This window comes from Cavia porcellus, unplaced genomic scaffold (assembly GCF_034190915.1).
Source record: "Cavia porcellus strain 051 isolate PalLab524CR breed Dunkin Hartley unplaced genomic scaffold, mCavPor4.1 scaffold_25, whole genome shotgun sequence".
Taxonomy (NCBI): Eukaryota; Metazoa; Chordata; class Mammalia; order Rodentia; family Caviidae; genus Cavia; species Cavia porcellus.
The window spans coordinates 32,615,813-32,632,977 of record NW_026947508.1 but is presented as its reverse complement, the minus strand read 5'-3'; the positions used below and the strand labels follow the sequence as shown (position 1 = coordinate 32,632,977).

The window sequence follows — 17,165 nt, the reverse complement described above, 5'->3', positions numbered from 1 at the left end:
TAGGAACAAAGGAAGGCAAGATCTGAAATTTCCAGAGGTGAAACAAACCACATAAAAAAGGATCAGGCCTCAGAAGAGCGTAGAGTTCTCAACAGCAACTCTGGAAGTGGGGCCTCCAAACTTCTGAGAGAAAGTGGTTACCAGCCCACAATTCTCTACTGGCTAAACTACACTACAGGCAGTATGGAATAAGACACTTTCAGATGCCCTGGATTTCAAACTTCTGCTCCCTGTGCCAGCTTCTGTGCTGTTGCCCTCTCAATTCTCTCTGTCCTTTACTCTACCCCAGGCCCTGAGAGGAGATTTTGTTGGGTGGTGTAGGCCTGGTCCCTGCACATGGTTTCTCTTGTATTTAGCTTCCAGGGAAGGAAGAAGTGTCCCTAATCCTGTAATTCCAGATGCTTGTTTTATCAGCAAGACAAAAGCTTTCCCAGAGGCTCCTTTTATCAGGAGGATAAAGCAGGAAGATCACAAATTCTGGGCCAGCTGGGCTACAGAGTGAGCTACTATCTCAAAAACAAAACAAAACAAAGCCCACGTATCTAACAACCCCAGTCTTTTCATTATAAATCTGCATGGTCTCCCAGACATGGTTGCAAGCATTTCCTGTTGACAGTTTTCAGATACCAAATCAAGAGACAGAAGTAGAGCGAAGAGAGAAGTTGAACTGTTTATTTTTTCTGCTTTCTTCTGGCTGGCAGAGCCACTTCCTCCTGCAAAAATCAGAATGTTTGAGAGGGCGGCCCCTCCTGCCAGCACAGCATGGCTCTCATCACAGACCCACAACACCCTCCCCTGCTGCTCCCTCTGACTTGCTGGGCTGACAGATTTCTAGACACATCACAGTCTCTGGACACATCACGGTTTTCTATAACCTTTGAACTCTGCTCAATTGCCTTTTTTTGTGGCTGTGTACTTCCTGCTGGAACCCAGCCAACATGCCTTTCATCACCACACTTTATCAAAAATGACAGATGCCTCGGGCCTGTGACCCCAGAGCTCAGGCAGCCAAGGCTGAAGGATTGCTGTGAGTTCAAGGCCAGCTGAACTACCCAAAATAAATACATAGCTTAAAAAGACAGTAAACCAATAAAAGAAAAGGCACCCCAAATAGAAAATTAGAGAAAAATCAGGGAAAAAATGGAATCAATGAATATGAGATTCAAGTCAATAATATTTAATCAAATTATCAAAATTAGCTGGGCATGGTGGTGCACATCTGTAATCCCAGAACTCAGGAGGTTGAGGCAGGAGGATTGCCGTGAGGCCCGCCTGAGCTATCTAGTGAGTTCAAGGCCAGCCTGAACTGCATGGTGAAGCCGTCTCTCAAAAAAAAAATCAATATCAACAAAATATTGTTGCTTAACTATATCAGGTCAATGTGGGGGCCTGGAAATATATTTAGTGGCAAAACAATTGCCTGTCACACATGAGGCCCTAAGTTCAGTCTCCAGCACTGCAAAATAAACAAGACAGATACAGAGGCTAGAGATAGCAGAGCATATGTTTAACATGTCTGAAGCCCTGGATTTTAATCTCCTGAACCAAAAAATAAAAAAATGTGACAGAATAAATCGGAGGAGCAGTATAAAGTATATAAATCCTCACTGTCCATAGCAGAAAGTGCATATAGGAAGCTGGAAAGGCAATGCCAGTGTAAGCGTGTCCTTTAGATAAATTCCTAGATGACAGAAGAAAAAAGTTGGATGTGCTGAGACAGTACTTGGGAGGATAAGGCAGGAAGATCACAAGTTCGAGGGCAGCCTGGGCTACACAGTGAGGTCCTATCTAAAAATAATAATCATATAAAAACTGTACAGCCTTCCTATTATCAACACCTGTGGTCCCTCGGACATGGTTCCAAGCACCTCGTATAGACACAATGTTCACAGGCCAGACAAGCACCTCTCTGAACTCTCCTTTCCTTCAGTCCTCACCACCATCCAGCTCTTGGAAAGCTCACAACTGAACTCAACTAATCAATCAGAGTTTAAACAGGGAGGGACTTATTTTCTCACAGAACAAGAAATCCAGAGGCGGGGCCATTGTTTACATGGATTCAAGGCCATCCTGACAAGGCCATCCGGTCCAACTCTGTCATTCTGCTCTGCAACTTTCTGTTCTTTGGTCTCAGCATGTGGTCTGCAGACATGCAGCATAAGCATTGCCTGGAAAGTTGTTAGAAGTGCAAGCTTTCACACCTACTACAGACCTATGAATGGGAAATTCAGGGCACAGCCCAGCAATATGTGTTTTGAGAAGCCCTCTGGGTGAATCTGATGCACTCTAGGTTGAGAATCACTTTTTGGTGCTAATCACCTCATGGTCACAAGATGGTCACCACAACTCCAAAGATTACATCATTTTTCAGGGGAGGAAGAAGAAGGAAGTGTCCCTAATTCTAGATGCTCATTTTACCAGGAAAACAAATTTTCCCAGAGGCTCTCAGCAGATATTTCCTCAAGAATCCATGGCTTGTGGACATGATTGTATAATCCTAGCCCTCTGGAAGGCTTGAGGCAGGAGGGGAATGTAAGGACTCAGGCTAGCTGGTGACAAGAAAATCAGTGAGACACAGAAATCCCTCTCTCATTAGTATTGTTGCACTCTGTGGCATAGTCTTGGTTGTGTTGCATTATGCTAAAAGAATTTCTTTTCATCAAACCTGAACAGGAGGGAAAAGAGGACTAATTGACCCACTGGTTTGAAGATAAGTTATTTTGCATTTTGACACAGATTTTAGTGTGGACATTTGATATTGTGGCTGCTTTGACACCACTGATGGAACAGCCCATCAAAACCCCTGCTTTGAGGGCTTTGGAGACTGAGGGTGTAGGGTAGCTACTAGTGGACCGGTGCTTACTTGGCATCCACGAGACCCCAGGTTTGATCGCTAAACCTGGAGAGGAAAGTTTGCTTTGGTATACACGCTGCACACAAGGAAACAGTGATTAGTATGTGCAAAAGTGCAGAAAGGAGAAAGGAGAACTGTGGGTGTTCAAGGGTCTGTGTGACACGCAGTAGGAGAAACCAGAGAGGGCAAAGGTCAGCATACAAAGGGTCATATGTGCTTCACTGAGGAGGTTCACTTATTTTTCTTTTTATTAATTGCTACTAACTGTTGTACTGGGATTGAACGCTTTAATTTTTTTTTTTTAATTTTGAGACAGGATTTTATTAGTCACTAAAATTGCTCAGGGTGGCCTGAATTTTCAATCCTCTTGACTCAGCTTCCCAGAGAGCTGGGAGTAGGGTATACACTACCGTAGTTTTATTTTTGTTTTTTTATCGGTACCGGTGATCGAACTCACGACCACACACTTGCAAGGCAGGGGCTTATGCCGCTGATCTAAATCCCCAGCACCCATTTATCTTCTTGACCCGAAGAGAAATCACTTCACAAAAATCACACCAAGCAGCTGTGCATGGTGGTAGTAACTTAGCAACAAGACCCTGTATCATAAAAAAAGAACCCTGTATCAAAAGAAAGAAAGAAAAGCACAGAGAAGAAAAGAAAAATAAATTAAAGGGGTTGGGGATACAGTTCAGTGCAGAGGCCCTGAGTTTAATCTTCAGTACACACACGCGTACACTTGCAAGTGCACGCGCACACACGCACACAGCAACAGAATACAAAAATAAGTTTGTTTTAGGACAAGATACACATTCTTCAGATGCCCAAACCAGCTCACTAGTGTTGTTTGGGTTCTTTCTGATTAGGTCCTGAGTTTAAGACGCTCTTTCAGTGCCACACACCTGCACTCTCATCCAGGTGGACCCCACAGATGTGCAAGCACTGCACTAAGGTAGGCACTTCCTTTACTCACTGGCCCGCCCCCTGTCCCGGTGTGTTACACAACTGGTTGCCTCCCAGGAAGTGGCTCAGATTTGCAAATCACCGCCCAAAAGCAGTTCTGCCGCAGCAACATCAACTTCCTCTTGGCTTTGACTCTCGCCAGGAAGTAGATGGGTCACCGTCAGTGGCAGCCTCACGGTCCTCCCTGCTCCCCGGGCCTCCTCCGGTCCTGCTGTGCTGCGTTGTGGGGCAGGGGCCGCAGGTGCACACCGCCCCCACATCCTGCGTTGTTCTCCAGCGAGGCGCAGCAGGCTCGCCCGACTCCCACGCAACTCACGTCAGATACCCCGCTGACCCCGCTGCAGCCCTCGACTCAGAAACCCGTGGCTCCCCCTCGCGAGCTCGGCTTCCTCAGCCTGCTCTCTGAGCTACGCCTCGAAACCCACTGAGCTCCCCCACCTGGGCAGCCGTCGCCAATGCATCTGCCCGACCCGAGCCCTGGCCGAGGCGCACCTGCGCCTCCTCCTGGAATCGGGGTTCCCCTGCCCCTCAGAGAGGGTGGGGAACGGTCCAGCGCCCACCACAGGCACTCTGGAAAGGTGCGAGATGGTCCAACCCGCTGCCACTTCCAACCAACTGCCAGCGTGGAAATACCGCGGCGGGTAAAATGCACCTATAAGTGAATTTAGAAAAGAAGACAAACTTGAAGCGTGGAGAAAATAACATTAAACAACTTGTGATGAGGACGCCAGCTGAGTAGTCCAGGTGCAACCGATGCCATTTCCCTGCTGTGTGACTCCAGGCAAGATACTCAAACTCTGTGTGCTTTGGATTCATCTGTAACGTGGAGAGAAATGCCTTCTATATGCTCATAAAAATTATAAAACATGCATATGAGAACTATCTGGGATATTGTCATGCTCAACAAATTGCACCTTTGGGGGCTGGGGATTTAGCTCTCTGGCTTAAGTGCCTGCCTTGGAAGTGGGCGGTCATGAGTTCGATCCCTGATACTGATTAAAAAAAATTTTTTTTCACCTTTTTTTTTTCTTCAGTGGTGAGAATCAAACCCAGGGCCTTGTACATGCTAGGAAGTGCTCTACCATGGAGCCACACTCCTAGCCCCTATCATTAACTGTGAACAGCAGGCCTATTTTATCCCAGTTTTATCGGTGAGGTTACAAATTTTTATGCATTGACTAACCCACCAACGAGCTGAGTATCATAGCACATGCCTCCGCGCTCAGGAAGCTGACACAGAAAGACCTCAAGTATGAGGCTGGCCTGGGCTACATAGCAAGTTCAAGGCCAGCCTGGACTGCTTGGGAAGATCCCTTATCCAAAGGGCCAAGAGTGTAGGAGGATAGCACAGTGGTACTTTCCTAGCATGCATGAGGCCCTGGGTTCCATCCCCAGAACCTTCAAACTCATACACACAGACTGAGAGAGAGACAGAGAGAGACCTGTATCATAAAGCAATGATTAAACTTTAACCATTATTTTCAATTGCTGACAAAGTGAAGACATCAAAATACATTTGAAAAAATATGACTAGAAGATACAACTAACTGTGCCTCATGACCCTTTGCTCCAAATCACCATCTTGCCGAGTTCAAGTGTGGAAGGAACTTTTCTAGTAGGAAGAGAGGGGAGAGGAATACATTAAGACACTGAACAGCCCCAGGGCCTTTCATCTCCCTTCCTTCCCCACAGAAACTACTCTGGCCCTGGGGCAACCATGTACCCACACACTGCTCCTTCATCCACACTTGGGGATGCTTCTGCCCTAGGCCTGGAAGTCTGAGCCAGTAGCTGGTGTTCATAGAAAATAATCCTTTTTTTTTTTTTTTTTTTTGGTACCGGAAATTGAACTGAGGACCTTGCACTTGTCAGGCAGGCACTATGCTGCAGAACTATACCCCTGGCCCAAGAATTTTAACTTTTAAAATGTTTTGGCATTTTTCTTTTCTTTTTTAGGCACTGAGTATTGAACTTGAAATCTCATGCTTGCCAGGCAGGCACTTGTGCCACTGAACTAGGCCCTTGGCTTGTTTTGGGTTTTCTTTGAGACACAGTCTTGCTATGTAGCCTAGGGTGGCCTTGGACTCACTGCAATCCCCCTGCTGAATCCTGGTATTGCAGCCATATGCCACCATATCTGGCAAGAATTCTTATTTATTTATTTAGTCTTTTTGAGATAGGGTCTCACTGTGTAGTTCAGGCTGGCCTTGAGCTCACTTTGTAGCCCACTTTGTAGGCTGGTCTCAAAATCACAACAATCCTCCTGCTTCAGCCTCCCAAGTCCTGAGATTACAGGCATGAGCCACCATGCCCAGCTAAGAATTCTAATTCTTGAAGTTCTATTTTCTTAACATAAACGCATAGAATAATACATACATACAAATTTTAATATATTTTAAGTGATAAACTATATTAATTGTAGGAAGGCTCAAAAAGGTTGTAAAGGAAAGGAGATAGGAGTCTCCTCTACAGCTTCTAGAAAAGAGCACAGTCTTGCTCATGTCCTGATTTTGGATCAGTGTCAACTGAACTTCTAGTCACAGAACTATAAAATAATAAACTTGGCCGAGACATGGTGGTACACACTGCTAAGTCCAGCAGTCTGAAAGGCTGAGGCAAAAGGATCTCAAATTTGAGCCTAGTCTGAGCCACTCAGTAATTTAGCAAGACCCTGTCTCAAGATTTAAAAATTTTAAAATGGGGCTGGGGATAGAGAACAAGGCAAAGACTTTTGGTTCAGTCCCCAGTACTAAAAGAAAAAAATTATTCTGTGTTCAGCCACTAAGTTTTGTGATGCTTTCTTAGAGGAGCAACAGAAAATGAATACAGGTTTTGGTGCCACCAAACTGGATACTGGAAAGTGGCAGGAAAAATTCTGAGGTGCATGATTTTTAAAAGCCAAGATTGCCATGAACCGACTATTAGCAGAAATACAACTATTAAGGATTCCACTAGTGAAGGCTGGGAAAGAATCTGGGGAACATGGTAAAAAATATATAAACCAGCTAAGAGAGTCCCTGAGTGTTGGTAAAGAGAATTTATGGAAATGTGGATGTGAGGTCCAGGAATATAGTTTAGCAGCACAGTGCCTACCTGGCAAGCATGAGGTCATGAGTTCGACTCCCAGTACCAAAAAGAAAAAGAAATGTGGATTTGAAGGCACTTACAAATAAGAAGGAAGTGCAGAATGTGTTACTGGAAATTGGAACAAAAACGTGATCCTTGTTACATGGAACAAAAAAATTTAGAATTGTGCTTTGCAGTTATGTAGAAAGCAGAACTTACAAACCATGAACATGACTGTGTAGTTGAGCAAACTTCCAAACAAAGTGTTGTAGGGCATGGCTTGGCTTCTTCCTGCTGCTTACAATAAAATGTGAGGGTATAGTATACATTGAGAAAAGAACTGTTAAAATAGCTTGTTTTCAGAACTAGATGAGTTGGGGAAATATCAGCATATCCAGTTTGCAAAAGACGTTAAAATGTCACTGTTTACTGTCAGGAAAGTACATGTCAGAGAAAAGGCTGAAGATATTGCTCATATTTCAGTAAGATTAAAAGGTCAGAGTATTCTCTCACAGAAAAGGCTTTTGGAACAGATTAATTGTGTCATTTTCATATCCTGTTGCCTACCACGATGCAAGCCAAAACTAGAAATGGGTTCTCCAGGGAAATTCTGCAAGGGAACCTTTTGTCTAATGGAGTGAATCCCCAGACACACAGGAGACCCTCAAAGTTATTGACAATTTAATACCAGCAGAAGCACTGGAGCTTGGACTAAAAGGCATACAAAGGATATGAAATGAAAGAAAAAGGCTGTAGATCCCCCAAATGCTGCAGAAGAGAAATATGTTGATGAGCCTGCACAGTTGCAATCTGTGCTGTCTGTCATGAAGAAAGAATACCTGTCCTAGTGGAAGAGTGGCCCGTTTGGAGAGTAGAGTCCCACGCCACAGATTAATCCCAGGTCTGGAAATCTGGTGGACTTTGGCTTCATTTTGAAATTGCTCAGGACTGACTGTTCTGATTCTTCCATTTTGTCCTTCCTCCTGGGGCTGTTGTCCTGTGTCAGTCCCAACTCTGTATTTAAGGGGTAAAATTTGTTTTCTAGTTTCATGTGTCCACAGGGGGAGAGGGATGTGGCTTCACTGTATCATATATATGACAAGTCTCCTTCGGTGCCTAATTTGGTTAACTTTGAAGTACTGAATTTTGCATGAATCTGAGCTGATCAATTCACAAAGTCGAAGAATGAAATCATGGACAAAAATAGGGCGCTAGAAGAGTATTTCTTGGAAACATGAAGAAGAGAAATACCTGCTTTCACCAAGAGGGAACTGAATTTTGAATGGAAGTCCAAATTGTTCTCTGTCCTGCTCTTATAGAATAAGCAGGGGGATGTGGGGAGCTTGTTTCAAAAGGAAAGATTTCAAAGGAAATCAGCTATTTTGCATTTCTAATGTTTCTGGAAGTCTAGTCAGGAGGAAGGAGAAACTGTCCACTAAGCCAACTCTGCATAAAAATCTTCTTCCTAGGAAAAAGGTCATTTTCTGCCCATTCTTATCCCAAACCTTTCGAGGTTTTGCATGTGTGTGTTTTCCTCTTTAACTTGTTTAAACTTAACTTGCTGCTCAAAACAAATTTTACCCTCTTCACTCGGTGTGTGCTATTTTCTTTTATCCAGTTCTATCTTAGGCTGTCCTGATTGCCTACTTACAAGCTAAATAAACTTTTGTGGTGGTGAGATTTAGATCAGTCCCAGATTTGAACTCTGACACTTTAACGAGCCAAGACTTTTGGGGGCCTTGTAATGAGAGCATATATTTTACACATAGGACAGACATGTGTACACTGGGGCCAGATAGCAGATAGCAAAAATGTCCTTTCAAACATGCTCAAGTCCTTAAAACACAGAACCTGTGAATTACTACATTACATTACAAAAATGGGCTTTGCAGATGTGATCAAGATAAGGTTGTTGGGGGGGATGCAGATAATATCATCCTAGATTAACAGGATGGGCTCAGTGTAATTGCAAAGATCCTTTAGAGAGAAGAGGAAGACAGATGAGGGAAGCAGAGTGAGGTTTTACTGATGGGGAATCGTCACAAAGAGATATAATTTTGCTGAATTTGAGGATGGAGGAAGGGCAGGAAAGTTCTAGAAGGTGGAAAACACTGAGAAATGAATTCCCTCTTAGAGTATCTAGAGAGGAACAAAAGGGGTGGGAACAAAAAAGGGGAAAACAAGACAGCAGTCAAATCAAGGAGTCAAATCAAGAGGCCAGTGTAATAACCCAAGCAAAAAGGATGCCAGGCTGAGTTGGGCAAAGCGGGGATGGAGAGAAGCAGGTGGGGGAGATAAACATACATGGGGTGCAGTCACTGGGACTCAGTGATAATACTTCTGGTGGAGGAGAGACAGAATACTCCAGGCTGAACCCATATTTCTGGCTTAAGCAGTAGGACAGAGGGTGTAACCACTAGCTGCGTAGGCTACACAGGAAGAAGAGCGGGTTTGTGGGCATGAAGATAATTTCATCTGGGACGCGGCCAGTTGGTGATGCCTGTGAATGCCGCTGGATAAGCAGGTCTACAGTCTGATGAAAGCAAATGGGTGGGGTTGGGTGAAATGGCCCAGGAAGACTATGGAGAGCAAGAAGGAAAACAGTACAGGGCCTTGAAGAGTGCTAAGGAAGGGAGCTCCAACAGGAGACTCACAAAGGAGCCTGGGAAGGAACAGCAAGAGAGGCATGAGGAAACCAAGAGATACAGCTCGTGGAGACAGCACTGTAGCTTATCGATGTTGGACAAGAACCAAGAGGAATCAGGTGGAACAGGGTGTTTTGGTTTAGGTCCAGAATGTTCCCCAAAAGTCTTGTGTTCGGAGATTGGGCCTGCTTGGTCAGCAGGGGTGTGGTCACTGGGGTTGTGACCCAGAATGGTATAGTCTTGTCCCCAACTCTTCCTTTTTCTCCCTGCTTCTTGGCTGCTATTAGGTGAGCAGCTTTCTTCTCCTGGGTCCTTCTACCATGCTATGTATGCCTTGGAGTTACCTAACCATGGACTGGACCCCCGAACCATGAGCCAAAATAAACCTCTCTTCCTTTTAGCTATGGGCACCAAATATTTTCCCTCACAACAGGAAAGTTGATTAATATATAGGGTCAGGCCTGGTGGTTTGGGGTGGTGGTGGCTGGAGACATTCTGCTTTATCTGGAGAATGGAGCTGGTAGTTGGCATTTCTGCTCAGTTACCTGAGTCCAGGTGAGCCAATCTGAGGCAGGAGATTAGGCATGGCCCATCACTGGGGCAAGTGGGTGTGATCTGTCAATCATGAAGATTAAGTCCTGAGCCCTGAATGTGGGACCAATCAAAGAATGTTATATTCTGACATCATAATGGGGGGATACAAAAGACTGTGGCTGTTAACTCTGTGGCCACTGTAAACTCTCTTGGTGGCCCTAGTCTGCACTCTACAGAACGCACTCCTTGCCTACCTTTAATAAATGTAAAATCTCACTAGTTTTCCTGTGCTTCTTGTCCTACTCTTTGCTCAGGGAAAGACACTTGACAAGATCCCTGGGAAGATGACAGCTCCCCGGACCATAGTAACAAGCCTGCTTGGGACTGAGGCCCAGCCTAGAGTGGACAGCTGTTTCCAGCAAGAGGCTCAGCTCCTCTCATACACTGGGACTTGAATCCAGGCCCTTCACATGGAGCACTACATCTCCAGCCCTGTATTTGTTTATTTTTATTTTGAAACTGGGTCTTGCTAAGTCACTAAACTGCTGTGCCTCAGCCTCACAGAGTGCTGGAATTACAGGCTTATGCCACTATGCCCTGCTTCACGTGCTCTGATTAAGAGATCTATCCCCTGCTTCCTAGACCTGACCAGTTACAACTGTTCTTCCTTAGCAGCAAAAAAGATCACCTATTTTCTGAACATGTGCCCTGTTACCTGCCCTCACTTACCACCTTTCTTTTGCCAGAAATAAATGTCCAAAGCTTTTGGGCATTCCGTGCTAAGCTTTCCGTGTACCTGAAGATGTGCTGGTATTCTCCCCATTCCACAAGCAGTGTCACAGGCTGGTCTCTTCAAAGAGGTGAAGTGACTTTCCCAAGGTCACACAGTCAGTACGTGGTAGAATTAGGATCCAATTCTAGCTGAATCCAAAGCCCAAATCCCAGAAGCCGTGATCCCAGAAACCATGATCTCTCGGTTGCTGAGTTCTCAGGGCTTGCTTGGCCTCTCTCCCCGTTCCTTCTCCCTGGAACTCCTTGAGAAAAGTGTTTTGGTTTGTTTTGGTTTGGTTTGGTTTATTTTGGTTTGGTTTTTACTGTTTGTACTGTAGCTGTCTGGATTGTGTGCTGTACGTGATGATCACTAGATGGCGCCAGAGCAGCACCCAGTTTAATTTACAGACGTCGGGAAGCGCGACCCTGAGCGAAGCCAGCAGAGAAGCGCCAGCGCTTTCTTCTTGTCCTCAGGTGTCAGCCATACAGCCTATCAGAATTGGGAAGAGAGAGCAAAGATTGGAAAGTTAGCGATTGGAGATTTCAGAGGTGTAAAATAGATTTTCCCAGGCCTTAAATCGAGCAGAAGAGTCTACAATGCTTCTCTGGGAAAAGTTAGGACTAGAAAATAAAAACTTGCAGGAAGCTCTAGGGAGGGTCACGACTCACCCCCCCCCCATTCATTTTTGTGCAGAACCCAAAGCACACCACGCTACGCTGTAGTCAGAGCACAAAGGACGCGCACACCATGGGACTGATCCTGAGCCGAGAACAAGGTGTGTGCTCTCAGGAAACTGCATTCCTCTGAGCCTCGGTTTTCTTGTGCGTAATCGAGGGACCTGCTTCCCTGAGTGGTTATGAAAGATTAGCAGGGTTCAAGCTGGCCGTTTAGTAGGTGCTGCCTCTAAGGAGAATAATCGCTGCACCCACGGCAGAAATTTGGTGCTCAAGGATTCACAGGCCGGAGGAGACAACAGATTTACAAAAGGTGTGAGCTTTGCTTGTACAGATTGTAGTGGTCACTCACTGACCAAACCATGATTCCTGAACCTGGCTTATAAACCTGTAATACCTACAACCTGGGAGACTGAAACGGGAAAATTTCAAGTTTCAATCTAGTGACTTAGCAAGACCCTGTCAGAAAATTTAAAAATAAAAAAGGCAGGGGATGCAGCACAGTGTGAAAGGCTACCACAAAAATAAATAAAGGGGCTGGGGATTTAACTCAGGGGCATAAGCATCTGCCTTGCAAGCAGGCGGTCGTGAGTTTGATCTCCGGTACCGGTAAAAAAATAATAATAATAAACAGAATTCCAGATCAAGTGCTTCTGCTTTCATCTGAAGCTGGTGAAAACCACAGCAGGGCTCTACGTGGGGAGCCACAAAGATGACTCTCCTTGACTCTCCTTGAAAAGTAGAGCAACGATCTCCATTTTGAATAAACTTGGCCCTATCTCCATGCATTGATATGTACAGAGCTAGCTAGGTTATTTCAATTGACTTTAAGCAATGTAAACTGGGCTGGCTGAGGAGCTGTTGTGTAATCTCTGAAGGAAAGCGACAGGTCAGTGTTACCCCACCCAGTGACCCCCCCAAATAGTTGGTTGAGCCAGGCAGGGTGGAGAGCCAGGCGCCAGGCTGTCAGCTGGGGCCAAGCCTCCAGAAAGAGGCTGTGATGTACCAGGGCACACAGAATTGTACATCAGAACCGAAGCACTGACCCCAAACTATTAGACCCTACTTCAGCTGTGTTATGCAGATTATTCTCTGCATTTTTGCCCTCTGCATATCCCAGAGGTGATCTCAACCCTCCTACCCAGCCCAGCTCAGGTAGTCAGGGCAGCTGCAGATTTCCCCCCTTTTTCACTGTCACTCATCCCCATGACACCCCCTCATGGAGGATTAATAAAACGGGCTGGGCTCTGAGTTGTGGCCTCTGTTCCTGTGAACACCATTTTGGCTGGACTTAGGATCCCTTGGCTCCCCGCAACTATATATATAAGTCTTGGTGTCTTTCCTCTCCTCATGGGTCACACTGGAAATGGTAGATTGGAATTAACTTATTAGAATTCCAACAACTTCTCCTTGGGATTACAATTATAAACTTTCCCAACAAGGATGAGAGAGGATTCTTTATAGATCTATATTATCCCTCATAAAGTATTTTTCCCCTTTTGGTTTTTTGAGACAGGGTCTTCCATGCAGCTTGGCCTGGCCTTGAGCTATGTAATCTAGGTTGGCCTCAAATTTGAGGTGATCCTCCTGCCTCAGCCTCCTGAGTGCTTGGACTACAGGTATGGCCACCACACCTGGCCTTTATTCTAGTATTTTATGAAGTCAGACATATTGGTACATGCCTGTAATTCCAGCACTTGGGAAGTTGAGACAGGGGGATTGCTGTGAGTTTGAAGCCAGTCTGAACTACCAAGTGAAGTTGTCCCCAAAAAAAACAAAATACAGAAAGTTGTCCACATTGGGAAAAAGGTGTAATAAACATGCTTAGACCAGTGTGCTGGTGAATGCCTACAGCCAGCTACACTGAATCTGAGATAGGATGTGGGATTTCAAGGCCTGGGCAATTTAGGGAGATCCTACCCCAAAATAAAATTTTAGAAAAGGCTGAGGATGTAGCTCAGTGACAGAGTGCTTGCTTGGTATATGTGAGGCCCTGGGTTCAATCCTCAGCACTGCAATGAAAAACAATAAAAAAAAAAAAAAACAACTCCTGTCTGTGAAAATGACAATAAGACCTAACTGGAAAATAATCAGCCTTGAAAACTAGAACTAAAATTGCCAGCCCCAGTCAGCCTGTCCTTGTCATTGCCATTCGGTTGCTCAGTGGCTGCTCTCTAAGTCAGGGAAAGCAAGGACAAGCTTGGCTTTTTGAGACAGGGTCTCACTATGAAGTTCAGGCTGGCCTGGAACTCTCAATGATCTGCCTGCCTCAGCCTTCCAAGTACTGGGATTACAGGCATGTACCACCAATTTTTATCTCTAGTTTTCAAGGCTGGTTATTTTCTGGCTAGGTCTTATTTTGGGGGAAACATTACTGTATTTAAAAAGCTAACAGGCCCTTCAATTTACAAAGCTGTACCTTCAGTAAATGCAAAACCAAAAGTAGTTAAACATTTGATAAGAAACAACCCTTGAAGTTGCCACAAGGACTTCCAACAGCGGAGAACATGACTAACATGTGTCTCAAGAGCCCTGGGCTGGGGCTGGGGTGTAGCCTGTGGTAGAGTGTGCTTATCCTGCGTCTTGTTACAAAATAAAAGCAAACACAGCCGTCAAATCACCCGTGCCTGGCTCCTAGGGAACCTGTGAGGAGGAAACAGTTAAGCTTTGAGGCCCCAGCAGCTACAGATTTTTTTCTTGCAGTATGGAAATTGAACCCAAGATCTTCATGCTAAGCTACATCCCAGCCCTTTTTAATTTTTTAAATGTTGAGACAGGATTTCGTTAAGTCAGTAATTGCCCAGCCTAGGCTTCAACTCACAACCCTGCTTCAACCTCCCAGGGTTCTGGGATTGTAGGTGTGAGCCACCATGCCCAGTTTGGCTTTCTTTTTTTTTTTTCTTTTATCTCTTTTTGGTAGAGGAGACAGGGTCTGACCGTGTAGCCTAGGCTGGGCTCAAACACAATCTTCCTGCCTCAGCCTCCAGGTACTGAGACTATAGGCATGCACCACCACGCCTGGCTAGTTTTGGATTTTAAAAAATGCAAACATGTTTTTACTGAAAGCTCATGAAAAATGTGTACATATATGTTTGGCTTTCTGAAACAGGGTCTTGCTATGTAGTCTTCAGGCTGGTCTTGAACTCACTAAGTACCCCAGATTGGCCTCAAACTTGCATCAATCCTCCTGCCTCTACCTCCAGAGCATTGGTATTATAAAATATAATTTTTAAAATGTGAGTAACACACTTATACAATATCTTTCATATAATAAGTACTCAATAAATATTATAAATATGTAAGACTTATGTTTTAATACTATATAAAAAATGATGTGATACATAAATGATAGATATTATTGTTGTATGTGGTGGAATCATGGTCAACTTGTAATGCCCAGCTGAACTGAATCAGTGTGGTGTTGGGTGTGGAGGGCCCACCTGAGGATTGCTGCCAACAGCATAAAAAGAGAACTGGAAGGGAAGATGGTGCCCTGTCGATTCCCCTGGAGAACCATGTTGCGTTGGTTTTCCTGATATGAAAACAGTTCTCATCCTTAGAGGAGGTCTGGTCTTTGTAGTCACTGAGGATGGCTGTGGTTCTTTTCTGGGGAGCGCTGGTCCTTACCTTGAGTACTGCCTCCTGGCTCCAGGGCAGATCCTTCAATCTGCTGGTGCAGACTTTCTAGCTTCCACCACTGACCTTTGGGCCTTCCCAGGGCAGACCCTTGATACAGACTTGCATGAGACATTGTCACGGGCTCTAGGTCTCCAGATGGGCTCATTCAGGACACTACCATGGGCTCTAGGTCTTCAGCTGGACTCGTGCAGGACATTAACGTGGAACCCAGGCCCTCAGCTGGATTTTTTTGGGTCTCTAGTGTGTGAGCAGATCTCCTGCACTCTTTTGCACTTGAATTTTTGAGTGAATATTATAAAATTATCCTTCTGATTCTTTTTTTTTGTACCGGGGATTGAACTCAAAATCTTATGCTTACTAGGTAGGCACTTGTGCCACTGAGCTATATCCCTGGCTCTAATCATAAATGTTGCTATTTTTAAAATTTTTTGGTACCGATAATCCTTTAAGTTATGTATCCTATATTAAATCTATTCCAATGAAAACTCTAACTACAACAGACATTATTGTGGTATTTGTTAGGGTCCTCCAGAGAAACAGAACCTATAGGATAGATAATGTAAGAGGTTAATTATGGGAACTGGTTCACGCAGTTATGGAGGCCAAGACCTCCAATAATATATATGCAGTTGCTTGGGGAACAATAGGGGTATAAGTCTCTGAGTCCAAATGTCCAAAAGCCAGGAGCGCCAATGTCCAAGAGCAGGAAGTGGGTGTCCAGGCTCAACATGGGGGAGAGAGATCTCTTCTTCTGACTTTCTGTGTATTCTGACCATCAACAGACTTATTGGTGAGGGTGGATCCCCTTTGCAAATCCCACAGATTTAACTACTAAGCCCTTCCAAAAACACCTCTCCAGATGTGCTCAGAATAATGTTCCATCAGCTCTGTGAGCATCCCTTACACAGTCAGCTGATACAGGAAATCAGCCATCACATGTATTAATAAGTAGCAATTCTCCCCCTGTGAATATTATAATGTCTCCCCCTGTCACACCTGTCATTTAACTATTCCCTTGCACAATAGGCCTGACACATAGAAAATTCTCAAAAAATATTTTTGGGATGAAAACAATTTTGAGATAGGATCTTGCTGTGTCATCCAGGCTGGCCTCAAACTCCCAACCCTCCTACCTCTGCCTCAGGAGCGCTGGGATAACAGGTAGGCACTGTGCCGCCACGCTCCACTTAGATGAAACATTCAAAATGGATTTGAGTCATGATCTGTGGACTCACCCAGTTTGTTGAACCTGGAGAGACCTTCTGGGTATTTTATGTTTCTTTTCTGGGGGTTGCTGGGTTCGAGCTGCAGATTCTGCACAGCTAAAGCACAGGCTGCCACCAGCTGCAACCCCAGCCCCTGGGAGACTTCAGAGCGGAGCCTGCAGGACCAGGACCCGGAGGAGGGCGGAGCCACACGGCGGGGAGGGGCCAGTGCCCTGGGCAGAGAGCAAGCTCAGAACGTGTTTTTGGAAATAAGAAAAAGGAAGAGGAAAGAAGGAAAAAGGAAAGCAAAGGGGGAAGAAAGAAACACGGAAAGAAAAGAATGACAGAAGCTAACGGAGGGCTAAGGACCACTGAGATAGAGGTACAAAGGGGGTCTCAAGCAAAGTCTTTCCTTTTCTCCTCTCTCATCTGCTCTCTCTCCCTCCCTCCCTTCCTCCCTCTCTTTCTTTTTCTTTTTCTTTCTTTCTTTCTTTTTTTTTTCTTTCTTTCTTTCTTGTCTTTTCTTTTGCTGTAGTGAGCATCAAACCTGAGGTCTTCACACTGAACTGAACTTTTTATTTTTATTTTTACTTTTATTTTGGAGACAGGGTCTGGCTAAGCCACTAAATTGTCCGGCCTGGGCTTGATCTTGCAAAACACCTGCCTCTGCCTCGGAGAGTGCTAACGTGACACGACCCTTGGCTGAATTCAGTTTTTGATAGAATTAACATCGATGCCTTCTGTCACCGTAGACCCCTCAGCTGCCCTAAAGTTCAGTACACTTCTGTCTTTCTTCTCTTTCCTCAGTGCAGA

The 17,165-nt window shown here is 45.0% G+C and overlaps 1 long non-coding RNA gene across 1 annotated transcript; it reads right to left on the bottom strand.

Annotated features, from left to right (window-relative positions):
* Window positions 1–5,264: 5,264 nt before the first annotated feature.
* On the bottom strand, window positions 5,265–16,510 carry LOC134473023 (uncharacterized). Its single transcript, XR_010043107.1, has 2 exons — window positions 16,383–16,510; window positions 5,265–11,323 (listed from the first exon to the last, which is right to left on the bottom strand). It is a non-coding gene; the product is annotated as an uncharacterized LOC134473023 (long non-coding RNA).
* Between the last annotated feature and the right edge of the window lie 655 nt (window positions 16,511–17,165).